Genomic DNA, 7,803 nt, shown 5'->3' on the forward strand with positions numbered 1-7,803 from the left:
TGGTGGGACTTGCGTGTTAGGAGGAGGGCCGTGGAGGGCGGCCTGGACCAGCCTGCCTGACCCTTTAGCTGAGATCCCCACCCCCACCCCCCGCAAGCTGTCCTTCCAGGCATGCCCCACCTGGGACCTGCGGCAATGTGGCCTCTTCACCACCAGGGGGAAGCAGAGGGCCACTCAGGAAAGGAGCTCCATTTTACTGATAAGGAAACTGAGGCTCAGAGAGGCAAGGCGACCCCCCTGGAGTCACACAGCAAGTTAGCTGTGGCCTGGGACTGGAGCATGAGGCCCGCCTCCAGCACTCCCAGGGCTGTGCCCTGCACGTGGTCCAGCCCATTAGGCTGTGGGCAACTGGGGCTGGTCCTGCTGTGGACACGCACGCTGCCCTCCATCACGGCTGCTCCCTGGGAGCCCAGAGGCCGCCCCGGGGGCGCTGGGTGGGCTTCGGGTAGCAGAGCCCCTTCTGGTGGTCACGTCCCCAGACCCCAAGCCTCCAGCAGGCCCCGTACAACCCGGTCACGGCAGGACAGGCACGGAGGTGTCCTCAGGGGCAGGGGAGTTACCAGGTCATGCCACGTCCATTCCGCCAGGGGGCAAGGCAGGGGGGACCATGGGACCACCCTTGAGGGTACAGGCGGGGCCTGGCTGCACTGCTGCCCCCCAGCTTGGAAGAGAATCAGCCAGTGCTCACCCGCCCCAGGGACCCCGACAGCCGCAAGGGGGTCCACACCCCAGAGGGGAGCCGGGCATGGCAGGGCACGGCAGGGCATGGCACCGAGTGGGAGGCCCAGCTGGACGCAAGCCCCTGTCTGCTGGGTGGTTCCTGGGGCTTTGAGATCCCGCCTGTGCATACAGGAGGTGCTTAATACGTATCAGGGCCTTTCCCCAGACGTGGCCCAGAGGAACCATGTTCCCATCCGTGGACGGGGTCCGGGGTGGGTGGTTCAGGGAGGGCTGTTCCCTGGGCAGCGCCCCTCACGCCCACACACACCCCGCAGCCCCGAGGGCCTGGGGCCTGAACTGAAGGACATTCAGGGCCGAGGCGACCCCTGACTAAGGCCTAGCCGTGTGGAGGGTCTGGGCTGTTGGGAACTCAGGGTGGGGAGTGGGCCGGCGTGGCTGCAGCAGGAAGGGTGGGGGGAGCGACCCAGCAGGGGCTCCTGCCTGCCCCGGGGAAGCTGGCCGGCCTCCCGCCGTCCCTCCACCCTGGCCTCCTCCCACTGCTGCCTCTGCTTCATGGTGCGCCCCGGCCTCCAGGAAGGCCTCCTGGAAGACATGCCGCAGGGCCCTGCCCTTGCGGCCCCTCCGCCTGGAGCCCCGCCGTCCACAAGCCTGGCCCCTTACGACAGGTCTCCCCTCGGAGAGGCTCTCCTGAGCCCCTGACTCTGCCCATCGCCCGGGCCCGTTTTCAGCACTTGGAGGTCACCTTTGGAATTTGGGTGTTTTGTCTTCTGAGATGGAGCTCCACGTCCCCTAGTCAGGGAGCTGGGCTGTGTCCCCAGCACGCGGGACGGTGCCTGGCACGTGGTGGAGCTCAGCACACTTTGTCCGGTGAGTGATTGAGTGAATGAATGAAACCTGCATCTCAAGCTGTGACGCTGGACCACTCGGCCGGCCTTTCCGGCCTCAGTTTTCTCACCTGGGAAGGGGGCTAGCGAAGCTGCTGGGTGTTCATAGCCCCCCGGGGACAGCGCCTGCCTGAACCCCGGGCCGGGCACAGACCTGCTGTGGTTGGGGCCCACCGGGGCTGGAGAAGTACGTGGGCTCAGGTGGGCAGAGTGCCCACGGGGTGCGGGAGGGCACACAGCAGGCCCCTCCCACCCCGCTTGGACCTGAGAGAGACAGGAATGATGCAGGAAGGGGTTCAAGAGCTCGGGCGCTTTCTGGGGCACCTCAAAGCTGGTGGCCCTGCCTCCCAGGCCCAGAGGGAGCTTGGCCCGCGGAACGCTGTGACCCCGTCCCCAGCCTCAGTTTCCCCCTGCTGTTGCCCCCGCACCTGTGCAGGGGTCTGCACAGCCTGTGGGCCCCCACCCCCGGAGCGTCAGAGACAGGGGCTCCCTTCGGCGACCCCCATCCGACACGGCCCCTGGCCAGGAGTGGGTGATTAGCAGGCACATGAGGCCCCAGCGGCTGTAAATAATTGTGAGACCCTGGGGGGTGTCCCCACCTGCCTCCCTCACCCCTGTATCCCCCACTGGCTGGTCCCAGCCTCCCCCCTCAGCCAGGGCCTGGGTGGAGGCCAGGGGGTGTGCACAGGGCAGTGGTCTCGGTCTGTGACAACTGAGGCTGGCCTGGCCCTTCCCATGGATGGCACCTGAGCTCCCTGTGCCCACCCCCCAGCCAACTCCCCTCCTTTCCCAGAGGAAAGGGTTGAGGCCCAGAGAGGGGAAGGGCCTTCCCTGGGTCACACAGCACAAAGGACAGATGCAGGCGGAGGAGGGGACAGCAGGGCTGTCCTTGTGGGCAGAGCTGGCAGAGGGGGACCACTGGGATGGGGAGGCAGGGGTTGGCGCCCCGGAAGCAGGTGCATGGCCGGGGCCTGGGTTTTGGTGTCATTGGCCTCCGTCCGGGAGGTGCGGGGAGCAGAGCGCGGACTCCCGCGGCGCGGGCCCCCCCCGTTTGGGAGCCCCCCACGGGAGGAGCCCTGTTTGGCTCAGCGCGGGCGGGCGCCACAGTCGCCCCACGAACAGAATCTCTGTGCGGTCTTGTGTCTTCACATCCCAGCATCTCTCGGGGTCCCGGAAAGAGAGGGCTGCCCAGGTCTCTACGTGACACATCGAGGTGTGACCAGGCTTCCTCACACCCACCAGCTCCCTCCTGGGCCACTGACCCCAGGGCTGGCTGTGCCTTCATCGCGGAATCACTGAGAAGGCGCCCAGGGGTCGAGCCGGGCCTGCTCAGGGGAGGGGCCTCCCCGGGACCCGAGGGCCACCCCGTTTGCTTCCCACCGGGGTCTGTCCTGCCCTGGGAGGGGCCTCCCTGCCTGTGGTGGACGCAGGGTAGGCCTAGGGGCGTGCACACGAGTGGTTGGGGGCTCATGAAGCCCCAAAGGGGGGCGTTGGGGCCATGAGGTCAGGTCACGGCATTCTGGAGCCCGCATACCCGGAGCTGTGCTGTGGGTGGTGGACGTGAGCTTGGGGTGGTTGCACCCCCTCGGCCCAGCAGGCCCCCAACCCCCCGGGAGGGGTGCAGCCAGAGGACAGGGGTCCCAGCCCCTCCTCCTACCAGGCATGCGCTGCAGACCCCGCCCTTCTGCGCGCTGCCTCTGCAAACTGGGACCTCCCTCCCCCCCGAGGGTGCTTTGGCTCCCGTTCACCCCCAAGTCAGGAGCTCTGACTTCTGGGCTCCCCCCACCCTGGGCCTCCGCCCCCTACCTCCCCGCCCAGCAGAGGCCTGTGCCCAGGTGGCCAGGGCAGGTCCTGAGGGCCCCTCTGCGGGTCCCCCTAGGTGCCTCCCCAAGCCCTCCCGTCCCAGGCCGGAGTTCCAGGTTCTGCCCTAACGAGGTCTCTCAGGTGGGCCCAGGAGATGCTGCCGAAGGCGGATGGCATGAACGCCGGCCCATTACGTTGTCAATAACGAACATCCCCCGCACCTTCACCTGCAGCTGACACTTCACAAAGTCCGCGAGGATGTAATCCAATCGAAACGCAGTCTTGAGAACATCTTATCACAAATTGAAATTATATCATATTCCTCTTTTCTTAAATTAAAGTTAAAACCTTTTCATTTGCTCTTGCACTGGTTGTGTAAAACTTAATCAGTGGTTGTCAAAACAACAATATTTCCATATGGGCCATTTCTATTCTCATTTATTGATGAGGGAGAACTTTCTGGAAAGAGGTGATAGGACGGGTGCGCGGAGGCGTCAGGCTCTGGGGCCGGCGCCTGGGGTGGACCCGCCCCCTCTGTGAGCACGTGGTGGGGGTGAGGGGGGCTGGGGTCAGGGCCCACGGCTCCTCTCGGGACGGGGGCAGTTCTAGCTGTAAAATGCTATGTCTAGGACGGGCGGGGGGAAGATGCAGGAATTGGTGGCACAGTGAGGGACAAGCCGAGGGGCCAGCGAGGGCACGGGGAGGGGGGCAGAAGTCCAGGAAGGAAGGTCCCCAGGGCTGGGGGACAGAGGGTGGGCTGGTGGGCGAACAGAGGTGTGACCTTGAGGATGGGGCCTGGTCTGCTGGGCTTCCTGGGAGCAAAAGATGCTCTACTGCAGCCTTGAGTTCCGACAGAGCCCCTGCCTGTCAGTCCGCGGAAGAGGGGCGTTCAGATGGCCCCGGGGGACAGTGACAGCGGGCGCAACACGTGTGGCCATCGGGCACCTGCGGCGTGGCCGGTCCGAGGTAAGACGCGCCCTCAGAGTGAGAGACACGCGGGATTTCCAACACTGAGCCCCCAGAAAGGATATGACAGCTCGCTTACAGAATTATATATTGATCACATGTTGAGATGGGCACATTTCATATATATCGGGTTCACTAAGATATGTTATCAAAACTAATCTCGTCTCTTACTTTTTTTTTTAATATTTATTTCTTTATTTGGCTGCACACAGGATCTTTAGTTGCGGCATGCGGGATCTAGTTCCCCGACCAGGGATCCAACCCGGGGCCCCTGCATGGGGAGCATAGAGTCTTAGCTATTGGACCACCAGGGAAGTCCCTCTTACTTTTTTTTTAAATGCAACGACCAGAAAATTCAAAATCATGCACACGGCCCTTGCAGTCGTGGCTTGCGTTCTCCCTCTGGTGGGCAGGGCTACTGACCATGTCAATGGCCCATCACGATCTTGTTTGTCAGGTTTGGGCTGTCCGCCTGTGCCAGCTCTGTGTCCCTTCATTCCTCATCGCCTCTGGGGTGTGGGCACTGCCATCGCCCCCCGGCCCCGCCCCCGCCCCGCTCTGTCCATTTTCTCTCAAAATGTTTCCCGAATCTGAGCTTTCTTCTCCCCTGGTCCTCTGGGCGTCTCCCCGCGCTCCCAACTCGCCCAAGAGGCTGAAACCCTCGGGGTCTCCCCGCTACCCTGCAGGGAGTCCACCCTCGTGCCGAGACCCCCGCCCCGGGGGGAGAAACCTCCGCTTGTTGCGGGGGGAGACTCCGTGTGGGGCCCGCAGCGCCACGCCCTGCCCATGCAGCGAGGGGTCACGGGCACGTCTGCGCACCGGGCTCCACGCGCAGACCGGAGGCCAGCTCCTGCCCTGAGGGCTCGGCGCACGGGACGGCAAGCACGGGGAGCTGCAGTCCCGGAGGGGGCTCCGCGGGAAGGGACGGCCCAGGAGAGGCGAGCAGGGTGAGGGGGTCGGGGGACGGATGCGGGCGGCAGCTGTGCAGGGGCCCTGAGTCAGGAGGGGGGTTCTGGCTGCAGCTCGGACTCGGCTGGGGAGCAGCTTTAGGTGGGAACCCCGTGATCAGGGAAAGGGGGAACACGTGGGGACAGCTCGGGTCACCCCCACCCCACCCAGCGCGGCTCAGCGTGACGTGCTCTGTGCGCAGAATTTCGCGGCGTGGCCGCGCGGGGCTGCAGAGGCACCGGGGAGCGTCGTCTGCACCCAGGCCTCCACGTAGGCCGCAGGGTCCTGGGGATTCTGAGCGTCCCAGGGTGGGGGCAGCTGTAACCAAGCACCCTAGGCGGGGGGGCTTGCAAGAGGGGAAGTTTATCCTCTCCCAGTTCTGGGGGCCAGAAGTCCAGGACTGAGGTGCGGGCAGGGCTGCCTCTGCCTGAGGGCTCCGGGGGACGTCCCTCCGGCCTCCTCCAGCTCCGGGGGCCTCTGGCGCTCCTCCACTCGCGGCCGCCTCGCTCCCGCCCACCTGTGTCCTCGCACGGCCCTCTTCTCCCTGCGGGTCTGCGTCCAGACTCCCCTCTTCTTATAAGGACCCCGGTCATCGGACTGTAGCCCACCCCGGTCCAGCGTGTGCCCATCTTGACCAATCACACCTGCAAAGACCCCATTTCATAGCTTCTGGGGGTTGGGACTTCAGCATATCTTTTGGGAGGCAAGTCAACCCCTAACAGGATAATTCGCAGGCTTGCTGAGGCCACAGGCCCTCCCTGCCTGCTCCGGCACCCGGGGGCAGTTGTGGGACCCAGCTGGGCCCTGAGTCCTGAAGGTGAGCCAGAGACACACACGAATGATTTCGTGGTTCCCTTGGGCAGGTGTGGGTGATGGTGCCGGGGGTCCAGGGGCCACGCTGTCTGGCGGCGAGGGCGGCCAGTGCCCAAAGTCGAGCTCTGAGTAGGCTGCAGCGGGCAGGGCCGAGCGTCTGCTGCCCAGTCACCCACAGGGGACCTATTTCTACCTGCTTCCCCCTGCCCCCCAGAGACCCCACAACATTCCCCTCCTGCCTCTGTGTGCTGCAGTCTCGTCTGCCACTCACTCCCAGGACCCTGGGTGTGCATGATGGCAGACATTGCTGGTTTTCCCTATTTTGTTTGGATGTCGCCCCCCAACCCCACCCTGTCCTGTAGGCTCAGGAGAAATGGCCCCCTCCCCAACCCTAGGAAATGAATCATATTTAATTCAAGCCAATCATGGCCCTTCTCATCCCCAATAAAGGAGGCACCACTGGGAGGACACACCCTCTTTTTTGCTGGAGGATAGCATACCTGTCTGGATGCATGGTGCTGCAGCAGCTGTTTTGTGACCATGAGGGGGAACATGGCTGATATGTTGAGGATGACAGGGCAGAAACATTGAAGACACCTGGGTCTTTCATGACATCATTGAATTAGCTAGTCCTAGAACCTCCCTATCTCTGGATTTCTTATGGTGTATGAATTTCCTAGGGCTGCCAAAACAAAATACCACAAACTTGGTAACTTAAAAAAAACAGAAATTTGGGAATTCCCCAGCGGTCCTGTGGTTAGGACTCTGCACTTCCACTGCCGAGGGCCCGGGCTTCATCCCTGGTCGGGGAACTAAGATCCCACAAGCCGTGCGGCACAGCCAAAAAAACCCAGAAATTAATTTTCTTGCAGCCCTGGAGGCTAGAAGTCTGAAACCAAGGTGTCGGTGGGCTTGGCTCCTGCTAAGGCTGTGAGGGAGAGTCTGTTCCAGGCCTCTCTTCAGCTCCTGGTGTTGCCAGCAATCCTTGGTGTTTTGGTTTGTGGCTGTCTCCCTCCAATCGCTTCCTGTGGCCGTCAGCCTGTCTGCATCTGTGTCCAGATGCCTCCTTTTAACAAGGACACCAGTCACAATGCATTAGGGTGCACCCTAATGACCCCATTTCCAAATAAAGTCACATTTTGAGGTTCTGGGTGGACATGAACTTTTGTTGGGGGGGGCACCATTCAACCCACCACATATGGGAAAATAATCTCCTTTCTGGTTAAACTTTTACTCAGATTTTCTGATATTCGCAGATGATTTGGAATTTATTTCCAGGAGTGGGGGTGTGACAACTAACAGAACCTCAGATGTGGAATTGTCTAAGGGGGGGCCGGCGGGTACCGGGCAGTGAGGCTCATGTTCCGGTTGGGAGGCTGGTGATCATTGTGATGATCTCACGTAAAATTAGGTACAGCTGTTACCTGTGGTACCTTGGATCCCAGACCACAAATTCATCAAGGCTGCGAAAATAGTAGGAAAATATTCAGAATATCAGTATTAATTGACTACTACTTGCGGCTTTTGGTAAGTCATACGAAAGAGGTGAGTTTGGGGTGAAGGCAGCCAACCTGAAAGCTAGTGGAAGGACATTTTGGATTTGCTAAAAGAGCACTTTTGTCCAAGGCGAGGCAACTAAACTGATTAAGCATTCCACAAAGGAGCTTTGCTGTGAGAGGAAAGCCAGTTCCTTTGGTCCAAGTTAAAG

General features: G+C 61.8%; 1 long non-coding RNA gene across 1 annotated transcript; it reads left to right on the forward strand.

Annotated features, from left to right (window-relative positions):
- The first annotated feature begins 326 nt into the window (after positions 1-326).
- Positions 327-4,513, forward strand: LOC309645476. The gene is made up of 2 exons (XR_014254909.1): positions 327-1,548; positions 2,722-4,513. It is a non-coding gene; the product is annotated as an uncharacterized lncRNA (long non-coding RNA).
- The last annotated feature ends 3,290 nt before the right edge of the window (positions 4,514-7,803 follow it).

Source organism: Balaenoptera physalus (assembly GCF_965194825.1).
Source record: "Balaenoptera physalus genome assembly, chromosome: 16".
NCBI classification, from domain to species: domain Eukaryota; kingdom Metazoa; phylum Chordata; class Mammalia; order Artiodactyla; family Balaenopteridae; genus Balaenoptera; species Balaenoptera physalus.